At 51.2% G+C, this 21,278-nt stretch overlaps 1 long non-coding RNA gene across 2 annotated transcripts; it reads right to left on the bottom strand.

Moving 5' to 3' along the window:
• Nucleotides 1–11,183: 11,183 nt before the first annotated feature.
• Nucleotides 11,184–18,011, bottom strand: LOC125613814. Of its 2 annotated transcripts, none has more exons than XR_007344404.1 (2): nt 15,396–18,011; nt 11,184–11,303 (listed from the first exon to the last, which is right to left on the bottom strand). It is a non-coding gene; the product is annotated as an uncharacterized LOC125613814 (long non-coding RNA). The 2 variants fall into 2 exon arrangements; XR_007344405.1 differs by having other exon boundaries at nt 11,184–11,300.
• Nucleotides 18,012–21,278: the final 3,267 nt, after the last annotated feature.

Below are 21,278 nucleotides of genomic sequence, written 5' to 3'. Positions count from 1 at the left end.
GTCCTGGGGAAGGGTCTCAGGGCTGGGGTTGAAGATGAACACTTCTTCATTCACCCAAATGAGGATGCACTTGTTTTGTTCACTTTTTTAAACATGTTTTTTAGTTAGTTGTAGATAGACACAATAGCTTTGGTTTATTTATTTATTTATTTATTTTATGTGGTGCTGAGGATGGAACTCAGTGCCTCACACGTGCTAGGCAAGTACTCACCACTGAGCCCCAGCCCCAGTCCCTGCACTTATTTTAGTTTTCATTTCAAGTCTCGAAATCAGATTTATTTTATTCTGTTGATCAGATCATATAAAGTTAAGTTCATGGTCAGCCCCCTCCCCCACCTTCAACTCAGCAAACTTCTATTCATCCTTCAAAACCCAACACCCACTGGGCCCCGGGGTGGTGCACACCTATAATCCTAGCGGTTTAGGAGGCTGAGGCAGGAGGATTTTGAGTTCAAAGACAGCCTCAGCAAAAGCAAGGTGCTAAGCAACTCAGTGAGACCCTGTCTCTAAATAAAATACAAAATAGGGCTGGGGAGGTGGCTCAGTGGTCGAGTGCCATGGAAGTCAATCCCTGGTATTCCCACCGCCCTCAGAAGAAAACAGCCAACACCCATGCAGTGCCTTCCACCCTTCACATATCCACACCATGCCATGCTCTTCCCTTCTCTGTGCATAAGAGAGGATTCCCTGGCACCGTGGTCATCTGTTTATGACTCTTTCTTCCACCCTGGGCTCTGTTCTAGCACCTATATCAGGGCCACAATGGACACTAGTAAATATGTGTTTTTTTTAACATACAAGAAATTTTAGAAAGTATAAAATAGTATGCAAATTACATTAAAATATAATTTGCATGGTATTCAAGCCACCCTTTTAAAGTCGACTTCAAGGACTAGAGATGCAGCTCAGTGGTAGGGCACTTGCCTAACGTGTGAGGCCCTGTGTTCTGTCCCCACTACCGGAGGGAAAAAAAACAAGGGTCAGTGCCCTGGATGAAACTCAGGGCTTAGGCCTCTGCCACTGGGCTGCACCCCAGCCCTAGGGGTTTTTACCCCCTGTAGTCACAGCCGTGTGAAGCCAGCCCTGCAGTCAGTTTTAGACATTTTCATCCCCCGGAAAGAGACCCTGCCCCCTTCGAGGTCACTCCCCACTCCCCTCTCCCAGCCCCTGGCAGCCACTGATCCACTTTCTTGTCCTGTGGATCTCCCTGATCTGAGCATTTCATAGCAATGGAATCACGTTACTTGGCCTTTGGTGTCTGACTTTCACCTGGCGTCAAGGTTTCCAGGATCACCCGCATCATAGCCTATGGTGCTTCATTTCTTTTGGCCAAGTGATGGATAATCCCTTGCCCCTTCTTCCACTGATGGGCGTCTGCATTATTTCCACCTTTGGCTGTTGTGATAAAGTCGCTAAGAACTTAAGTGCACAAGTGTCGGCATAGACCATAGACGTAGGTTCTCTCTCTCTCTCTCTCTCTCTCTCTCTCTCTCTCTCGTTATACCAAGGAGTGACAGTAAATGATTAATGGTTATTTTGGACCCTCTAAACTGTAGCCCAAGTCACCTGGCTTGTGTAGACTAAACATCAAATCCTACAGCTTTGAACTCAGTCTCCACTCGCTCCTGTGGGAAGAGGACCAGCGCAGCCCAGAGATGACCAGATTCCCTTTAAGGACAGGAGGGTTCTATGAGTAGGGAGTGCTGTTTTCCTGAGAGCTGCTGTAATCACCCCTCTGGCCTGGATCGTGAACTTGCTGGCAATCCTCCTGCCTCAGCCTCCTGAGTTGCTGAGATCACAGGCCACGGCACCCTGTCCAAACTGAAATTGTTGCTTTTCAAATGCAATGTGGCCACCTCTCAGGCCTTTTAGGCCACACCCAGATGTGTGACCCAGATCAGGCCACGGGGCTTTGGTGGTAGTGGATCTTGCAACTCCCTGCCCTGGGTTTATTTTGGTCCAGATAGCCGGCTTGGTCAGCACCTCTGGCCTGCCTTTGCCCAGGGCTGTGAAACCAGAGTCCTCTAAGCCTCATGTCCTTGGCCGACAGGTGTCCTGGGATACATCCAGGGCTGGGAACCTGGCCTCTAACCAACTGTCAAAGGTCAAGGTAAGTGGCTGAGGCCTGGCAGCTGGAAGCCCTCATTTTATGTCAGGAATTCCCCTTCTGAAAATCAAAGACCTCCCTGGCTCCCATCTCCCTCCAGGCCCCTGGGTGCTTGTATAATCAGGGTTCACCAGAGAAACAGAACAGATAGGATATGTGGATATTATATTATATATGTTTAGTGAGATTAATTTTAAGCAATTGCCTTATGCAATTGTGGGTCTGATAAGTCTAAAATCCACAGGGCACTTTGTGAGGCTGGTGACTGAAGGAAGGTTTCTTTGTTGTACCCTTAAGAATTCCTTCTTCCCCAAGAAGTTCTATTTTGGTCCCAAAAGGCTTCAGCTAATTAGATAAGGACCACCTGGGGTATCCAGGATAAATTCCTTTACTTCAGGTCACCTGAGAAGCCTTTTGTGATATGTCCCACCCTAAGTGAGAGAACACAGAGGCATATTGACCAGCTACATCTGGGCAGAGAGCACGGCATGTGCAAAGGCCCTGGAGCCAGATGAGGAGCATCAGGGCAGACGTGAGGAGTACCTGTGGGACAGCAGGGAAGATATCAGTAGGGATAAAAGATACAACACCAGCCACAGAATTCACCTTTGCACCAGAGTGATGGAGAGTGACAGCAGGTGTTAGGAGGGGAGAGGACAATAGTTAAGTTCACAAACTACTGCAAGACTTCTAATGGGGTGTTACATCCAGATGTAGGGCAGAGGGATTCAGTCCAAGCAGGAGATGGCAAGGCCTGGACTAAGGGCTGAAGGAAGGTAGGAAGATTTGAAAGGCTCTAGAGTGGGCCAGCCTGGGACGTCTGTCAAGTCCTACTTCACGCACTGAGCCCTGAGCCCAGGAGATGCAGGACTCTGGTTTCTCCCAGGCGCTGCCCAGGGTCTGTGAGCTGACCCTGTGCATCTGAGGCCCGTGTTCCCCCTGCTCTGTGTGACCACCTGGGAGCTGCCGAGGGACTGCTGCCCTGCTCCCTGCTCCTGCTGGAGACCCCACTCCCTGGTCTGGGCGGACAGTTTGGTAGGGACCCTCGGGCTCCGTCTTTCCATTTCTCAAATGTGCCAAGCTCCTCCCCACCCTAACGCCTTTGCTCTGGTGGATCCCTCTGCCCGGAATGCCCTCCCTCCCTCCCTGCTCCTCCGACTCCCTGCTCAGTGTGGCCGGGCTTCCCCAAACAGCTCTCCCACCTTCCGTTGCAGCCCCTGCTTTACCCGCCATGATCTGCAATGGGTTTCTTTCCTTCTGCGTTTCTCTGGGGTGCGGGGGCCAGGACAGTGGGGTTTTCCTTGCCTCTGGGTAACTGCTGAGTGGTGAATAGGCAGCTGCCTTGCTGTCCCCTCTGGGTCTCGCCTTGAAGCCATGAGTCTGGATTCCTCCCCCGTCACCTGGAGTTTCCCTGCCCCCGCGGAGACACTGGGCCTCTTGCCTTCTTTGGCCTCCAAGTGGTCACCTGGACCATTGACCCTGTAGCCTCCACCTTCATCCCCTTCAGGACACCCCTCATAACAGCCTCCAGGGGTGTCTTTTAAACACCCGATTCTGGCCGCAGGCCTTCCCTGCTCTCACCAGAGTGATGGGGAGTGACAGCAGTGTTAGGATCTCCCTTGGGATCTATGGGTACTGGTATATTCTGTGGCCCATCTTCCCTTTGGACAGCCATTCAGCCTTCTGCCCACTGGGCCTTGTCTTACCTTTTTTCCAAATATTAAGTTCTTCCCTTGCCTGGATTGGCCTCCCACCACCTTTCTCTTTGATGAATTCCTACTCATCCTTCAAAACCCCACTCAAATGGCCCCTTCCTTCAGAAAGTCCTTCCTATCCACCAGAGATAGCTCTCACTCCCCTCTGGGGGTGTTTTTATCTAGTTTTGTCACCTATGGCCTGGGTTGGGGCTCCTGGCCTTTCCTGAGAAGGACTGACCACGTTTTTATCATTTATTTAACAAAAATACCAGTGCCTGTCTTACCACTGCTGCTGGCAATTGTGCAGTCACATATTTCCACGTTGGCTGTCGGTTCTGACTGTCAACCATGTGGACACGATATCAGGCCAGCAGCCCTGGAGAGCGGGGCAGGCGCCCTTTCCACCCCGCCATGCAGGACAGTGTCTGTTTTCTCATATGACAGTTTTTGCATTTCAACCCGTATTTGAGAATGTCTGTCGCCCCTTGGGACCCGCTGAGCACTGGTTCAAGGACACCTGCGGTGCCCAAATCTGCAGATGTTCCAGTCTCCTTTAGAAAATAGCTCAGTATTTGCATAGAAACTGTGCGCTCCTCCAGTGGAATTAAATCATCTCTAGATGACTAATAACACCTGATACAATGTAAACGCTGTGTGAATCGTTGTTACCCTGTATTGTTTATGGAATAATGAGAAGGAGAAAAACGTCTAGACATGTTCAAGTTGTTCTGAGGGTTTTTTTGTTTTTGTTTTTGTTTTATTTCTGCTTTTTTTTTTTCCTTGTTTGGTTTTGTGGTGTTGGGGATGGAACCCAGGGCCTCCGGCATGCTAGGGGCAAGCACTTGACCTTGGAGCCACATCCCAGCCATTGAATATATTTTACCCACAGTGGTTGAATCTGTGGATACAGAATCAACCAGCTGGGCGCAGTGGCCCACAACTGTCATCCCAGCAGCTCAGGAGGCTGAGGCAGGAGGATGGTGAGCTCAAAGCCCTGAGCAACTCAGTGAGACCCTGTCTCTAAATAAAATACAAAATAGGGCTGGGGATGGGGCTCAGTGGTCCAGTGCCCCTGAATTCAACCCCGGGTACCATCCCCCAATAAACAGAATCCACAGGTCTGGGGTCGACTTTCTATCTTCCACAGCTGCTGCACTTCCCAAGCGCGTCTCTGTCGTTTTGAGTTGGCTTTAGAGTCCTGCAGCACCCTCTGAAGGAGTCTCCCAATTCTCCTAGGACTTGTGATTCTGGGATTCGGCAACTCTCCCCTAGGGCATGCAAGAAAGCTTAAAGGCCGTCCTGGGTGGAGGACGAGATGTCCTGTTGGCTCCTCCTCCTCCCCTTGGGACGTTTCTTTGACGTCAGCTGCTCTGTGGGGAGAGTGGTGATGGCAGGCCTGGGGCTCTCGCAGGGGCTTGCGCCTGAAAGGAGGATCTTGCCCGAGAAGTACCCGGGCACCGTGCTGAGGGCTTCCCAGATGCCCTCTGCATCTTACAGCAAGAGGTCCTTCCTTAAGGCGTCACAGCTGCCCCTTCCCCGAGGCCAGCGTTCACTCCCACACACTCCATCTTAGCGCTGAAGACCCAGGGAGACCCTCTCATGGGATCCCGGTGGCACAATGGTAAGACTGTGTGCTTCCAGGAGCACTAATTCAGCACCTAATGCATACCAGCCTCAAGCCAGCAGCAGACACAGAAATAGCAGGTTCAGGATCTGGGACTTGGTTCTTTAGCTGCAGGTGGGGTGGCTCTTTCTTGCTTCCGGACAGGCGGCCCTGCCCCTCTGGGACCACTTCCTTCTGTCCCCACTGCAGCCCGTCGGGAAGGGAGACTGGAGCATCTGGGAGGGTGGAAGCTGGATCCAGGACTCAGCGTGGGACCCTCGGAGGAAAGACAGAGCGGTGGCTTCTCCACCTGCTCCAGGGCCTGGGGCCGCCACAGATGGCCCGGGACCCTGGGAAACTGTCCCATGGAAGCTCAGAGTAGGTGAGATCTGAGACCCAACCTGTGGGTGAACCCAGGGGAACTGCTCCGCCCGGGTTTCACATTATCATTTTCCCCTAATTAGAAAACTATTGGGCAATTCCCTGATGGAGAATCGAAAAGGCAGAAAAGAAAACAAATGAAAACCACAGCCACGGCCAGCAGCGCCCTGCGCAATCTCCCCTGGCGTCTCCAACGACTGCCCTCCGCCATCCCTTCACCTACATGTCTTAAATATCGCTTTATTTTATTTTTGTTGTTAGCTTAGTAATGTGACTCTATGGGAGAAAAAAGAGTCAACAAGATAAGCAGGAAAAGGGAGTGACCCTCCACACAAGAACTGCTAGTCTTTTAGAGAAAAAAAAAAAAAAAGAAGAGTTCTTTTTCTTGGTATGCACCTACTTCCAAGTATGGCGGTGCATGCCTGTTGTCCCAGCTATTTGGAAAGCTGAGGCAGGAGGATCTCTTGAGCCCAGGACTCGGGGTCAGCACTTGCCTAGCACATTCGAGGCACTGGGTTTGATCCTAAGCACTGCATAAAAATAAATAAAACAAAATAATGGTATTGTATCCATCTACAATTTTTAAAAAATTTAAAAATGACAAAAAAACCTACCACAATTTAATATTTATACTTCTTTCCTCTGCTTACAAAAATATAATAAATATTCCCTTTTCACTTAAATGAAGCATTTTGTAGCTCCTCTTTGGTACAACCAAAGTGTCAGTATTGTTACTCTTGCACTTTGGGACTGTTATTTAGTAAAATAAGGGTTACTTGAATATAAGCACTGCAATACTTTGAGTGTACCTAATAATTGAGACAGCAACAAAGTGACTACTGGGGGAATAGCATATACTGTATGGATACACTGAATAAAGGAATGATTTATGTCCCATCCAGGATGGAGTAGGATGGCTTGAGATTTTATCACACTACTCAGAATGACTATTTGAAACATAAATTTTTTTCTTGGAATCTACTATTTAAAAATTTCAGACCACTGTTGACTGTGGAGAATGAAAACTTGGATAACTGGGGACTAGTATAATGTACTTACTGTGTCCAGGACAATTTTAAAATGTGACGTTGAGCCAGGAGTGTTGATGCACACCTGTAGTTCCAGCTGTTCAGAGGCTAAGTCAGGAGGCTCACTTGAACCCAGCAGTTCAAGACCACCCTGGACAACAGAGTTGAGAGCTTGTCTTTACACACACACACACACACACACACACACACACCACAAAACCTAATGTTTATACTTCTTTGCTTACAAAAATATGACATGCCTCACACATACACACAGAGCAGCTGCTAATATAGGAGGAAAGGCTGGCAGTCCCACCCAGCAGAGTCCTGTCTGGGACAGTTTAGGATGGGAGACAAAGTTCAGCCTCAGCCTGGAGCCGTGAAGCATGAACAGCTCTGATCCTGTCCTGTCAGAGGTGGGGACTGGGCTAGTACAACCAGCCCTCCAAATCCGTGGTTCCAAGCTCATGGATTCAACCAAACTCATATTGAAAATATTTGGGGCTGAGGCTGTAGCTCAGTGGAAAAGCGCTTGCCCCGCATGCATGAGGCCCTGAGTTCGATCCTCAGCACCACGTAAAAATACATAAAGATGCTGTGTGTTCATCTACAACTAAAAATATATTTTAAAAAAATATTTATTTTTTAGTTGTAGTTGGACACCATACCCCTATTTCACTTATTTATTTTTATGTGGTGCTGAGGATCGAACCCAGTGTCTTGCACGTGGGAGGCAAGCGCTCTACCGCTGAGCCACAAACCCAGCCCCACTAAAAATATTTTTAAAAAACATTTGGAGGGGCTGGGGATGTGGCTCAAACTGTAGTGCGCTCACCTGGCATGTGCTGGGTTCGATCCTCAACATCACATAAAAATAAAAATAAAGATATTGTGTCCACCTAAAAATAAAAAATAAAAAATTTGTAAAAAATTGTTTGTACAGAACACATAGCCATTTTTCTTTTCCGTATTCCCTAATCTATATACCAACTGTTTTACATAGCATTAAGTCATTTAGAGATGATCCAAAGTCTATGAGAAAATGAGTTGTTATAAGAACAAACTCAACCCCTGAATGACTCTCTAGCGTTTTTGTTTGGTGATGTGATTTCTCTCTTTCTTTCTCCCTCCCTCTTGTACACTTCCACCATCTGCTGAGGTCCTCACTGGAGTTAAGCTGATGCCAGAACCATGCCGTTGCATCTCTAGAGCTGGAAGCCAAACAAATTTCTTTTCTTTATAATGTTAGACCAATTCAGGTTTTTCATTATAGTAATGAAAAATGGACTAATGAAAATCACAACAATAGAAGCTGTTTTCCAGGCATTGGGCAGGTTTTCTGGGACCGAATCCCACAAAGCTTTGAGAATTAAGGCTCAGAGTAAGAGCAGACTTTCTCCCCAGGATTGGATTTCTGTATATGGTGTGAGGTAAGGATCAAGTTGGTTTTATCCCATGTGGATATCCAGTTGTTCCAGAACTGAAAAAGCCTATCTTTGCTGGGCCTCACCCAGGTAACCAGAGACAGATCAGGGATTCCAACTCGTGTCCATCTGACCCAATCAGGAACAGTCTCCAGGTCTCCTGTGAGCTGTCCTTAGGGTCAGCTAAACAAGCTTTGCTCCATCAGCAAACTGGAGTACTTTTTAAGGTCACAAGCATTTACCAAAGGAAGCAGGGTGGAGAGATTCGGGCCAGCTCCCCTGTGCTTCCTTCCTACAGGGACAGTGAAGTGTCCCCTTCTGCCTTCTGCCCACCCTGACCTCACCTTGTTGTATTTTTTCCTTTTCCTGCCCTCTTCCCAGAAGCCATGGGTACACTGCCCATGCAGAACACCTCCACTAAGGGGAAGTTCGGGCTCGTGCTCAAGGCCAGCACCTTGACAACCGCCAGTCATTCCAAGCAGAACTGCCCCAACATGAGGTCCATGCTGCAATCCCTGCCTGCCACCAAGGGTCAGGATCGCAGGGTGTGGCCAGGCCCCCAGCCACTCTCAAACTCGCCCAGTTAACCCAAATCTCTGAAATGAGGGAGAGGCTCTGTGAAGCAGGAAATTCAGGAATCTGACTAGATTCCTCCCTAAACCTCCAGAACATTTTCTCACTTGACCAACTTCTCGTGCCCCAACCACCACGCAGACAGGCCATCTTTCCAGGAGGCTGTCCCAGGTCGTTCTTGGCCTCCCCGATACCACTCTCCCATAGTGCTTTCTCCCTATGGCAACCCCAGGGAGCATTCCAGAATTTAAAATTCCAGCTAAATTCAAAATGGGCCTGTGGCTCCCATCATCCTCTAAGATATTCTGACTCTATCTTCTTGCAGCCCTGAGGCCCCCTCATTCCCCTGTTGCATACCTACCACCTCTTCATTTTTTTCAAATACACACAGTTCCTTCCCACCTCAGGGCCTTGGTACATGCTGTTCCCTCTACCTAGGATGTGCTTCCGCCAGATCTGTGTGTGCCTGCTCTTTTGGATCTCAGCTCAAGTATCCCCTCCCAGTGTCTCCACCCATCCCAGAGACAGTAGCCTCCCAGCCATGTCACTCAGGCCAACCCAGTTTCCTGTTTGATTTCCTTCTGTGTTCAAATTGCCCTTCAGCTTCTGCTTGTTTATATGTACAGCTGGTCCTCTGGATTGTGGGCTCCATATCTGTGGATTCAGTCAACCGTGGTTCAAAAATCTGGGGAAAAAATTGTGTCTATACTGAACGTGTACCAACTTTTTTTTCTTTTCATTATTTCATAAACAATTGAAGAGAAGAAGGCAGTTTGGGCCTCAGGGCCCTCTTTATTCCCATTAAAGGAGCACCCACCAGACCCTGAGCCTCACAGTGGCCTTAGATGGAGAAATTGAGGCAGAGAGAAGGGAGCTGAGGCTGGGGTCTCCAGAGCCATGCCCTGGTCTCAGGTGGACCTCCCTGGAATGGACAGAGGAGGTGCTGAGGAGGTGAGGCTCCAGGAGGTGGTTTTGCCACAGAGCGAGGAGGGGTCCCTCTGAGGCCAGGCAGGCCAGGCTGGCTCTGCACCCTACAGGACAACAGCAAGGGGCCACTCGCTCGTCTTCTGAAAGCTTCCAAGCGCCAGGCACAGCTGGCCCGTTTTCTCATGCTTTCCTCCCTTCAAGCATCAACACACAGAACCAATCAATGTGCTTTCAGGGTCATGCCTTCTCCCTCCCTTGTTCACGGCCCCATCTTTGGTCAGAGGGCCTCTTAGGATCTGCTCTGGAGACCTTCACCATGACCTTATTTCCTGGTCCCACCAGATGCCTGCGGCTTGTCTGGCCTATGTCCCGCTCGGTCTAGGGATTGGCTGTTTCTCCAGAATCCCTCGACCCTTTTGTGGGACACGGCACCTAGAGACCTTAGCTGGAGTTAGGGGTGCTCTCCAGGTCCTTTGTAGTTCTGGAGATGGAGCCTGGAACCCAGGGCCTCATGCACAGTAGGCAAGTCTCCACCCAGAGCCTCCCTCCAGCCCCAGGCCTCTTCCCTGGACAGAGAGAGGATGTGCCTTTCTGAGAGATGATACATTATATGTTAGACCAATATTGCCAATTTCCTTATTTAGGATCACAGGATTTTATTTAACTGCATTGCCTTTATACTTGGACTTCTTTCCTCTAACACTAAAATCTGGGTTCCTAACAACATTAACATTATTTTATTTTCTTTATGCAAAAATACATAGAATAATTTCAGACTGGTAATGCCAGCAATTATAGCTAACACTATGATTGTCAAAAACAGCTTAAGATTTGCAATTCTTATGCACAACCAGACGAATGAGAAGTTATACTCCATCTATGTATGATGTGTCAAAATGCATTCTATTGTCGTTTAAAACTAGAACAAATTTTTTAAAAATAAAAAAAAGATCTGCAATTCTTTTTTTGCCTTGGGGTATATCCTACCAGGGAATATGTGGATAGTGTGCTCAATATACTGTGCTTCAGCCAGGAGCAGTGGCACACACCTGTTATTCCAGCAACTGGGGAGGCTGAGGCAGGAGGATCACAAGTTCAAGGTCAGTCTGGGTACTTAGTGAGACCCTGTCTCAAAACATAAAAAGGGCTGGGGATGTAGCCCAGTGGGAGAGCACCCTTGGGTTCAGTCTCAGCACTGAAAAAAACCTACTGTGTTTTAAAGTCATTCAAAATAATTCCTATTTGTGTGGTTGAGCTGTCAACTCCAAATCACAACCGCCGGCTCATTTTCATTTCAAGTTTCTCTGGTTCTCTCTTTCTTTCCTTCTCCTCCTTTAATTTGGTTTTGGTTTCAGAGTCATGTTGACAAAATAAGATAAACTCAAAGACATCCAGCCTCCATAAGCCTGTTCCTTTTATCCTGTTTCTTTTTTTTTTTTTTTCCTTTTAAATTTTGAAGTTCATTCTTCCATTTTAAATATAAGCAAGGAGGGACTGGGTGCAGCTCGGTGGTAGAGCACTTGCCAAGCATGCATAGAGCCCTGGGTTCCCATCGCTGCCCTGCTGGAAAAAAAATAAAGTGAGAAAGACACAAGCAGATAAAAATACATTCATATTCTCCCTTAGATGAGGGACAGCCTATACCATGCGCTTTTCTCTAACCTGAAGTTCACTCTGATGCTAACGCGCTTATTGGTTTTGGTTCTGGGGATTGCACCCAGGTGCGTTCTACCACTGAGCTCCATCCTCATCCCTTTTTATTGTTTAAAGTTTCCCAGGCTGGCCTCAAACGTGTGATCCTCCTGCCTCAGCCTCCTGAGTAGCAGAGATTACCCATGTGCGCCACCACGCCCAGCGTGATGCTGAGGACTCTAAACATAGACTGGAATTTATCAACATGGTATTATTCTGTTTGGGCTAAGCGGGGAAAAAAAGAAACCCAGAAGGTAGTAGACCATTTTGCTAGTACCAGTTATTTCAGGGCATTGGTTTTATTTTTTAAATTTCATCCACTTGATAGATATTTATGGAGATATTTATGGTACACTCAGGGTGTACTCACTGTCACCCGGGGCAAGAACAGTATCTGAATTTAGTTTTCTGTGCCAATGTTTTTAAATTTCCAGTGAATACCAGGAGCAAATAAATAAGTAATAAAAATTCATTGAGGGAATGAAATGCTTCTGCCCGGGATCTGTTTAGATCATTTACATTATGCACGCCTGTGTTTCCTGAAACTGTTTTCATAGTGAACACTCATTACTCTGGCAACCAGGAATGGCGATAGCTGGGGCAGGGGCTCAGGGGTAGAGATCTTGCCTGGAACATGCGAGGCTCCAGGGCTGGGTTCCATCCTTGGCACCATGACGTCAGAGAAGAAAACTTGTAAAGCTGTGTCCATTAGAGAATGCATGCCCTGCACGTATGTCCATGCCCCTCCCCATGCCCCGTCAGCGCCATCTGCCTTCACACCTCCATTCTGGTTCCTCCAGCCCCAGCTCCCCTCAGCCTCTCCCCAGGCCTGGGACCCACAGAGCCCAGCTCAGGGGGCCTAGTGCAGGGCTGGGCTCCTGGTCAATGTGTATTAAGATGGGACGTATTGATTTCCAGGAGGGGAAACAGGCTCAGAGAGGTCAAGTGACCTGTCCAGTGTCACATAGCGACACACAGCTCTCTGCCCTTGCTGCCCCCTGGAGTGGACTCAGGCTAAGTCCAGATTCCTTTCCTGGGACCTTTTTGCTGGGCTTACAAGACACTGCATCCCCCCAACCCCGGAGACATATTCAATTCCTCAATGGGCCACACCAGAAATTACTCCACTTCCTGGCACCCAGCTCACACTGGTTCTGTTGGGCCTCCAAGCAGCCTAGACCTCAGGCCTGGTCCTCAAGGAGTCCCTAGTCTGGAGGCAGAGCCAGACTCCGTGTTTACTCTTACCACCATGGGTTCAGGCCTGGGCTGCACAGAGGAACTGCAAGAGCCTAGAGGGCTGCCTGGAGGAGGGGCCATGAGCTGGGCTTGAAGAATGAGTGGGAGGAGGCTGGACAGAGTGGAAAGGCAGCTGGGTGGACACGCAGATGTGGATGATGTGGGCTTGTGTGGGTGGATGGAGAGGAAGGAGAATGGTGGAGCAGCATGGAGGAATGGGGGCTGGGGGAGGGGAGGGGAGGAGATGGGTAGATGGTGGACAGAAGCATCTGCAAAGTTGGGAGTGAGGGAAGGGCGGGTGGGGAGATGGCTGACTGGGTGGATAGATGGATGGCTGGCTGGCTGGATGGGATGGATATATGGATGGATGGATAGGATGGATGGGTGGACAGAAGGATGGAATGATGGATAGATGGATGGATGGATAGGATGGATGGGATGGATTAATGGATGGATGGGATGGATGGATGGATAGGATGGATGAATGGATAGGATGGATGGATAGGATGGATGGATGGGATATGGATGGATGGATGGATGGATGGATAGGATGGATGGATGGATAGGATGGATGGATGAATGGGATGGATGGATGGATGGATGCATGGATGGATAGATGGATGGATGGATAAGATGGATGGATGGATGGATGGATAGGATGGATGGATGGATGGATGGATGGATAGGATGGATGGATGGATAGGATGGATGGATGGATGGGATGGATGGATGGATAGGATGGATGGATGGATGGATGAATAGATGGATGAATGGATAGGATGGATGGATGGATGGATGGATGGATAGGATGGACGGGTGGATGGGATGGATGGATGGATGGATGGATGGATAGGATGGATGGATGGATAGGATGGATGGATGGATGGATGGATAGATGGATGGATGGATAGGATGGATGGATGAATGGGATGGATAATGAATGGATAGATGGACAGATGGGGGATGTGTGAGTGAACAAACAAGAGGTGGATTGGAAGGGTGGGGCTTGGACTGCCATGTTTTCTAAGCATGCTGGCTACCCCCAGAGAGCCCCGTATAGACAGCCTCCATGGTGGGGGCTCCAGCATCCCCGTGCATGGCAGCCCATCTCCAGCCTGCCCTCCACGGGGCTTTCCCAGGGCCCCTCCTCCTGCCAGACTCCAGACTCCTGCTCTTTATTCAGGGTCTGGTGCTGTTCCACACCATGGAGTCCCACGCCGGCAGGTACCACAGCTGCCAGGGGGTGGAGGTCTTCAGCAGGTATGACTTGGAAGTCACTGTGACCAGTTACACTGTGTGACATGGACTCCAGCATCACCATGGTGTCCCAGCTGCTCTCTGAAAGGTGCCCCCAATCCATACCACCCTGAATGTGCCCAATCTCATCTGAATGAGCCCCTACAGGTGTGGCCACTCTCCTGGGTTGATACGCCTGCGTTTACCCACGAGTTCCTTACTCACACGTGCAGCCAGGTCCCCAGGAAGGCCCCACCTCCCTGCACCCCAAGGATGCTAACTGCTGACTCCTTAGCACTCGCCACCTGGATTTCCACTCTCCCTACTTCTGCGCATCACCTCCTTTGGCATTGCCCCCTAGAACAGCAGTGCCCCCAAGAGACCCCTGAGGGCTCAGCCTAGCACCAGCTCAGAAGAACCCCAAAACCTGAAGAACCACAGATACGATGGGATGGTGGAGCAGATGGCTAGGGGTACTGACGCCCCTTCCCTAACCCTGGCCTTTTGATTCCTATTTACTTTGGGATTTATTTATTTAACAGAGTTAAGGGATTTTGAGAAGTGGGGCCCAATTTTTTTTTTTTTGGAGCTGCTGAGGATGGAGTCCAGGGCCCTCACACATGCTAGGCTAGTGCTCACACTGAGCTACATCCGCAGCCCTTTTTATATGATTTTATTTTGAGGCAGGATCTCACTGAGTTGCTGAGGCCGGTCTTGAACTTGTGATCCTCCTGCCTCAACCTTCTAAGTGGCCAGGATTGCAGGTGTGGGCCACCATGCGCAGCTTACATGTAACCCTTCTGGTCCTTCCTGTAGGGGTCCTCCCTCCCCAGCCTGCGTCCCCTGTGAGGGGTGGAGGATCTCCCTGCTTCCGGAAGCAGATGTTTCCCTCCCATTGGTGCCTGGGATCTCAGTGATAAGACCCGGAGCCGGCCGTCAGGGCCTTGTGAGGGAGAGGAAGGCAGGACAGGACAGGAAGGGGTTATTGAGATGAGCTTCCTCCCCAAGGCCCTGGGAGGGATATGAGCTCTGAGCCTGTGGCCATCCCTAGAAAAATAATGAAAGTGATAATAACAATGCTGCGTGTTTCTCAGGCATGGTCCTGGGCTCGCCTCCCTATGCAGTAGCCGGTGAGAGCTGCGTTAGATTCACCAGCCTCCGTCTATCATTATGTGGCTGCCTGGTCAATCTTATCTAATGATGGAAAAGCCGATCATGCCCCTCTCCTGCTAAACAGCCTTCTGTGGCTCCCCAGTACTCTGACTCCAAAGCCCACATTCCTCACTGGGGCTCACAAGGCTCCTCATGCCCAAGCCTGGGAACCTCTCTGCCCACGCACCTCTGACTCTCTCCCTCACTCTGCTCCAGCCACACCCATTCAAGGCTGCTCCAAGGGGCTTGAGCACATTCTCCCTTAGGACCTTTCCCCTAAATCAGCTCCTCCTCATGGTGGCCTTCAACAACCATTCTAGAATTGGTCTGTGGTTTTACCTGATTTTCCTCCTCACAAGATGCTGTCGGAAATTATCCTACGTAGCCAGACACAGTGACCCACGCCTGTCATCCCAGCAACTCAGGAGGCTGAGGCAGGAGGATTGCAAGTTCAAGGCCAGCCTCAGCAACTTAGTGAGATCCTGTGTCGAAAAATAAATAAATAAAAAGAGCTGGGGGTGTGGTTCGGGAAGAGTGAGGCCCTGGATTCCATCCCTAGAACCACACACACCCACACCCACACTCAGCAGAGGAGGTTAAAGCACAGGCCAAAAGGCAGATTACGGGGGCCCAGCCTTGGCCTTGAGCTGCCACAGTGATTGTCTTCCTTCCAGGTTTCCCTCTGAGCACCCCCACACTGGACAAAGGTGTGGCCCCTGAGAGGCCTGGCTTGGCCTGGCCTCCAAGAAGACTCCATTCTGGGGAAGAGGCAAAGTCAGGCTCAGACCCCTTGCCCCCCACCACCCCCTGCTTCCTGAGGTGCCAGAGCTGGTGGAGTTGGCAGGGGAGCTAGGAAGGCTTCCTGGAGGAGGGGGTCTCCGAGTTGGCGGTCTAGGCCATAGGTGGGGCCCGACCCACAGGCAGGAAGGAGGCTGAGCCTCCGTGAGGCTCATGGAAGGTGTTGGGGCAGGGGAAAGAGCAGTGTGGCTGGGGGGAGGCTTCCCTGGTGAGGGGGCTGTGCTGGCATCCCAGGGGACACAGCCAGGCTGCTGGCCACCAATCAGGACAGTGCCAAGGACCAGGAGCGGCCTCCTCTGGCACACCGAGAGAGGAGGCTGTGGTGTCTGAGTCACCCGCTGCTGGGAGAACATTCGGCGCCCAGAGGCCCCGCGTGGGCTGTCACCAAGCAGGAACACGGCCCCCGGAGCCCCTCCATGCCGCCTTCCCCGCGGCCTCCCGCTCTCTGTTCCACAGCTGTTCCCTGAAGGCCACAGAAGGAGCGTGGGATGTGGGGGGGGCAAGTGGTGAGGAGGCTGGAGGCTGGAGGGAGGCTGCTCCACCAGCACCCGGGAGCTTCCAGGTCGGGGGGCCTCCCTGGCGAGGGCCCAGAGGATCCCAGGGTTACCTGCGTCTAAGGACTGTTCAGGATGGGGAAACCAGGGCTCAGAGAAAGCTGGGTCGGTCTCCGTTCTCCCCGGGTACAGACACCTCGTCGTTGTTCCCTTTTAAGAGCCGAATCCCTGCCCAGGCTTGGTGGTAGGAAGCCGAATGTGCTCCTCCCTCCCCGGCTCCAAACTCTCCCATGGCTCCCCAGCACCTTCAGAACTAAACCCAGACCTCACCACAAAGCCTGCTGAGCTCCTGTGACCCCCACCGCGGGTCTCAGCAACCTCCCCACCCTTATTCCGCCCTGGTCACCCGGGCCTTCCCAGTGCTCTTCCAACAGGCCCAGTTTGTCCCCACCTCAGGGCCTTTGCAGATGCTTCTGTCCAGAGCACTCTTTGTGAATGATGACACAAAGAAGTGGCCAGTGGGAACGGGGACGGGAACCCAGGTCCACCTGAAGCCCCAGCCCCGCTCTTGCCAGCGGTGCTAAGTTCAAAAGAAACGTTTAGGCCAATGGGCTGTGGCGCTGACCGATTCTCAGCAAGTCCAGAGCCCACGGCCACTGGCCGGGTGCCAAAGACCCTCATTCCTTCCACCCAAGCCCCTCTGCTCAGAGAGCACCGAGGCCACCACAACCCAAGGCCGTGGCGTCCCTGCTGATGTGTCCGCAATTTCTCCGCCCCACTTTCTGCCCTCCACGCGGGTGGATGTTGGAGCCTTCAAGGACAATGAATCCAAAAATAATTGGGCGACCTACCTCCCCAAAATGGGGCAGCCCCGCCCAGCCACCTGGCACCCAGGAGGTAATTAGTGCATGTGGCAAACTAGGGTAATTAGCTCTGCGGGAACTGAACCTGGGATCCAGCTTTAGGGGGCTTCGGCACCCACCGCCTCCTCACACCCCCAACCCACCTTGGTCCTGGGACATTAAGTCCACAACCCAGTTCCAGACCCCACCATCTAACCCCACCCTGGCTCCGTGCTTCCCGGAGCTGCTCATTGAATGAATTACGTTTGGTCTTGGGCAGAATTAAGTTCTGAATTGAAGGCAGGGTCTCCCCTAAGAAATGTGACATCACCAAATTCCCCTTCCCCAGGGCCCCCATGTGTCCACCCTGTATACCAAGGGACACTCAGGCTGGGGGAGTGAGAGGTGGACACAGAGACTGCCAACCCTGGGGTTAGGCTGAGTTAGAAGGGAAAGGGACGGGAGAGGGTCTAGAGGAAGAGGAGGGAGGGCTTCCTGAGATGGGGGCATTGGTAGCAGGATTTTGAGGGATGAATAGGAGTTGGTCTGTAGGCTGGCCCAACTAGCTATGGCTACGGGACTGGGGGTTGGTTGAAGGGGCACACAAGAGGATGGAAGCTATCAATTTCAAGGATGTAATGCAGGTTGGACCCATTTCTGTCCTACAGAACTCATGCCTTGTTGGGACCCTTCAACCCCTGAAAATGAAAATCTTAAGAATTTCATTCAGGGCTGGGCGTGGTGGCACACATCTGTAATCCCAGTGGCTTGGAAGGCTGATGCAGGAGGATCTCAAGTTCAAAGCCAGGAATTCAGCGAGGCACTAAGCAACTCAGTGAGACCCTGTCTGTAAATAAAATATAAAATAGGGCTGGGGATGTGGCTCAGTGGTCCAGTGCCCCTGAGTTTAATTCCCAGTACAATAATAATAATAATAATAATAATAATAATAATAATTTGGTCCAGGATCAAAACCATATATCACCAATGTTTATAACAGCAAGCATTTATTAAGCACCTAAGGTCATGCTCTCTTTACATAAGAATTCATTGGATCCTTACTGTAAACCTCAGAATTGGGCACCACATATAATGCCCAATTTATAAGTGGGGAAACTGAGGCACACAGAGAGGAAAGTGACTTCAGAGTTGCACTGCTAGTAAGAGGCAAGGCTGGCTCGTGTGACTCTGGAGGCCATGGAGGTCCAAGGCTGGGGCCTAGGGATACCCACTTTCTGAAAGCACCTATGGACACTGCTGCCGGCTAGGCTTGCTCTAGGTGCTGGGACTGAACGTGTAAGAAGTGAAGTAATCAGGTCCGAGGTGGTGGCTGAGGCCCACACCAGGAGGCTGGACACACAGCTTTGGGGAAGAGTGACTGGACCTCTCCTACTCTGTTGGGTAGGAACCCTCGGGAAAGGAGAGGCAATTTAGCTTTGGTCCAACGACTGAGTCAGATTTAACCAGGCAGAGACAGAGCTGGCTAAGTAGCTGCCACTGCAGATGCAGCTTCACTAGTGCCGAGTGAGCTGTCCTGGTCCTTTCTTGGTCCCTCCTATAATACGAAGGTCATTCCCTGGCACCACTCCTGCGCCCCCAGCTGTCACATCTAGTCAGCTGCCTTCAGGTGGTGACCACTGCCTGCCCTTTAAGGACATTCCCATCCCTGGAAGAGAGGCCTCAAGTCCCAGGCAGAAGAGGGCTTAGTCTGAGCTCTGGGCAGCCCCCTACCTGTCTACACCCAGGGGACAGATACTGCCTGGACATTCCCTGCCCTTCCCCTCCACCTCCAGCCCTGCGACCATCAGCCTGTTCTCCAGGCTAGGAAACTGAGGGCTACACTGAGGAAGCTACTCCCTCAGCTTGCACTTGGCTGAGACAGCTTCAGGTCGAGTTTGCTCCAGGCCAGCCCTGTCCTTACACCTCCCAGAGGCCTGAGAGGGGGGGTGTCCAGGGAAGCAACTCAACTCTGCACTCTCTCTCACATTCTTGTTTCTGCCCACATAAGGAGCAAAGTCTGCCTGGGCCCCTTGCCCAACCACCCCCCTAGAATAGCCACATGGCCCCAGCTCTGCAGCCAGCCCAGTCCTTGGCAAACTGTGAGCAGTTTCCAGACAACTTGGCCTTTCCAGCACCTATCCCAGATACTTTTTTTTTTTTTTAAATATTTTGTTGGTAATAAGAAAAAGTCACTCTCTGAACAGAACAGACGGTATTTTCTTTGTTCCCCACAATGTTCAGGCATTTCATGGCTTCAGGCCTGAGAAAGAAGCCAAATCCTTTGCTTCCGCACATGCCTCATGGAGTCAGAAGCAGCTGAGGAAACTGAGGCACAGAGATGGACAGCTGCTCCTGTGCTCAGCAAAGCTGGGGACCAGGATGGGCAGCCCTAGAGAAGGATCCAGCCTGGTCCCGACCCGTATCATAAACAGGTAACAGACCTCGTGGCCTCAGAGAGGAAGGAAGACACAGGTCAAAATCCCTCCAAGCCCTGGGACTTCAGAGGCTTCCTGGAGAAGGCAGGAGCGGAGCTGGAAGGACAGAGGAACAGATGCTCGAAGAGAGGGCATTCTGGGTGGAAGGATCTGCAAAGGCCCGGAGGGAGGAGAACTCAGATCGTGGCTTGGGAGTAAGTCTCCAAAGACAAATGACCTGGAATTCACCTACAAGTAATTGGAAGGTAGCTACCAGCTCAGGGACATGACTCACGCTGGGAGGAAATGGAAATAAAAGACGAGGGGAGAGAGGACAAGCGCAGAGGTCTCTTAGATGAAAAGCAACAACCTCTGAGGAAGTCAGGAAATTTAAGGGTGAGGCTCCGAGCTCTGGGGAACCGCAGACCTTGGTCCCAAAGGGCCAAAGGGAAGTTTCCAGAGAAAGAGCAGCAACAGGATTCACAAGTGGGGCCCTCTGGGGGGCTCAGGACTGAGGAGGCAGGTCTTGCTTAAGTTCTAGAAGGACCGTCTCCTGGCGAGTGTGGCAAGAGAGAGCTCCCTGTGCTAAACACAGCCTTAGGGGGTCCCCAGGATCCGGGAGCTGGACACCCCCAGCACTTGGCTTCTGGGAACCTCTAACAACATATAACCTTAATAATGATTCAACCATTCTTTTCTTTTTGGGGCTGGATGACAGGATTTCTGTTACTCAGACTGCCCTCCAACCTGGCTCAGCCTCCCCAGTAGCTGGAACTAACTACCTTTTATTATTTATTTATTTATTTTTGCTGAGGAGGGATTCCAGGACCTCCCCTACTAGGCAAGGGCTCTACCACTGAGTCATACCCCCAGATCCTTTGATGGCATTTTTTGGGGAGAAGGATACAGGGGATGGAACTCAGGGGCACTCGACCACTGAGCCACACCCCCAGCCCTATTTTGCATTTTATTTAGAGACAGGGTCTCATTGAGTTGCCTAGCACCTCGCTTTTGCAGAGGCTGGCTTTGAACTCGCGATTTTCCTGCCTCAGCTTCCTGAGCGGCTGGGATTACAGCTGTGCGCCACCGCAACGGACCATCGCTGACATTTTTTACTGGTGTCTTGAGGGAGAAAGAGGGAGACGGATACCCCCAATCAGGGCTGGGAGGGAGGACAGATAGAACAGTTTCTCTCTTGGTCCTACTTCCAGCCATCTCCCTGCCTAGGTCTCCAGTTTCCTGGCAACACCCATTGAGCTCTATGGTATGCAGATCGTGGGAATGATCACTGCACCCCTCCATCCTCCCCAACTCCACTGGTGGGGGAAGGACCTGACCCCCATCACTGTTTGAAGGGGATGATACCGGGCACGAGGGTAGAGGCAGCAAAAACCAGGACTGACCCTTAGAAGCCTGAAGGAGAGTGAGGTCACATCTCTGTCTGATCAACTCTGTCCACCTGCTTCCTGTGCCTCCTCCAGTCTGGGTCTCTGCCTCATCCCGGATGTCCGTCCCTCTGTCTCTGTGTCCCCAGCTCCTCCTCCTCCTCCCATCCCCTGGTCCTCCCCTCTTCGCTGCTGCTTTTCCTCGGTCCCGGGGGTCCCCTTGCCCTCCACACCCCGGCCCTCCCTCTCCCTCCCCGCCGCCGAGGGCCGGCAGGGGGCGCAGCGGGGC

This window comes from Marmota marmota, unplaced genomic scaffold (genome assembly GCF_001458135.2).
Source record: "Marmota marmota marmota unplaced genomic scaffold, marMar, whole genome shotgun sequence".
NCBI lineage: Eukaryota > Metazoa > Chordata > Mammalia > Rodentia > Sciuridae > Marmota > Marmota marmota.
This window is presented reverse-complemented; position numbering and strand designations above follow the sequence as displayed.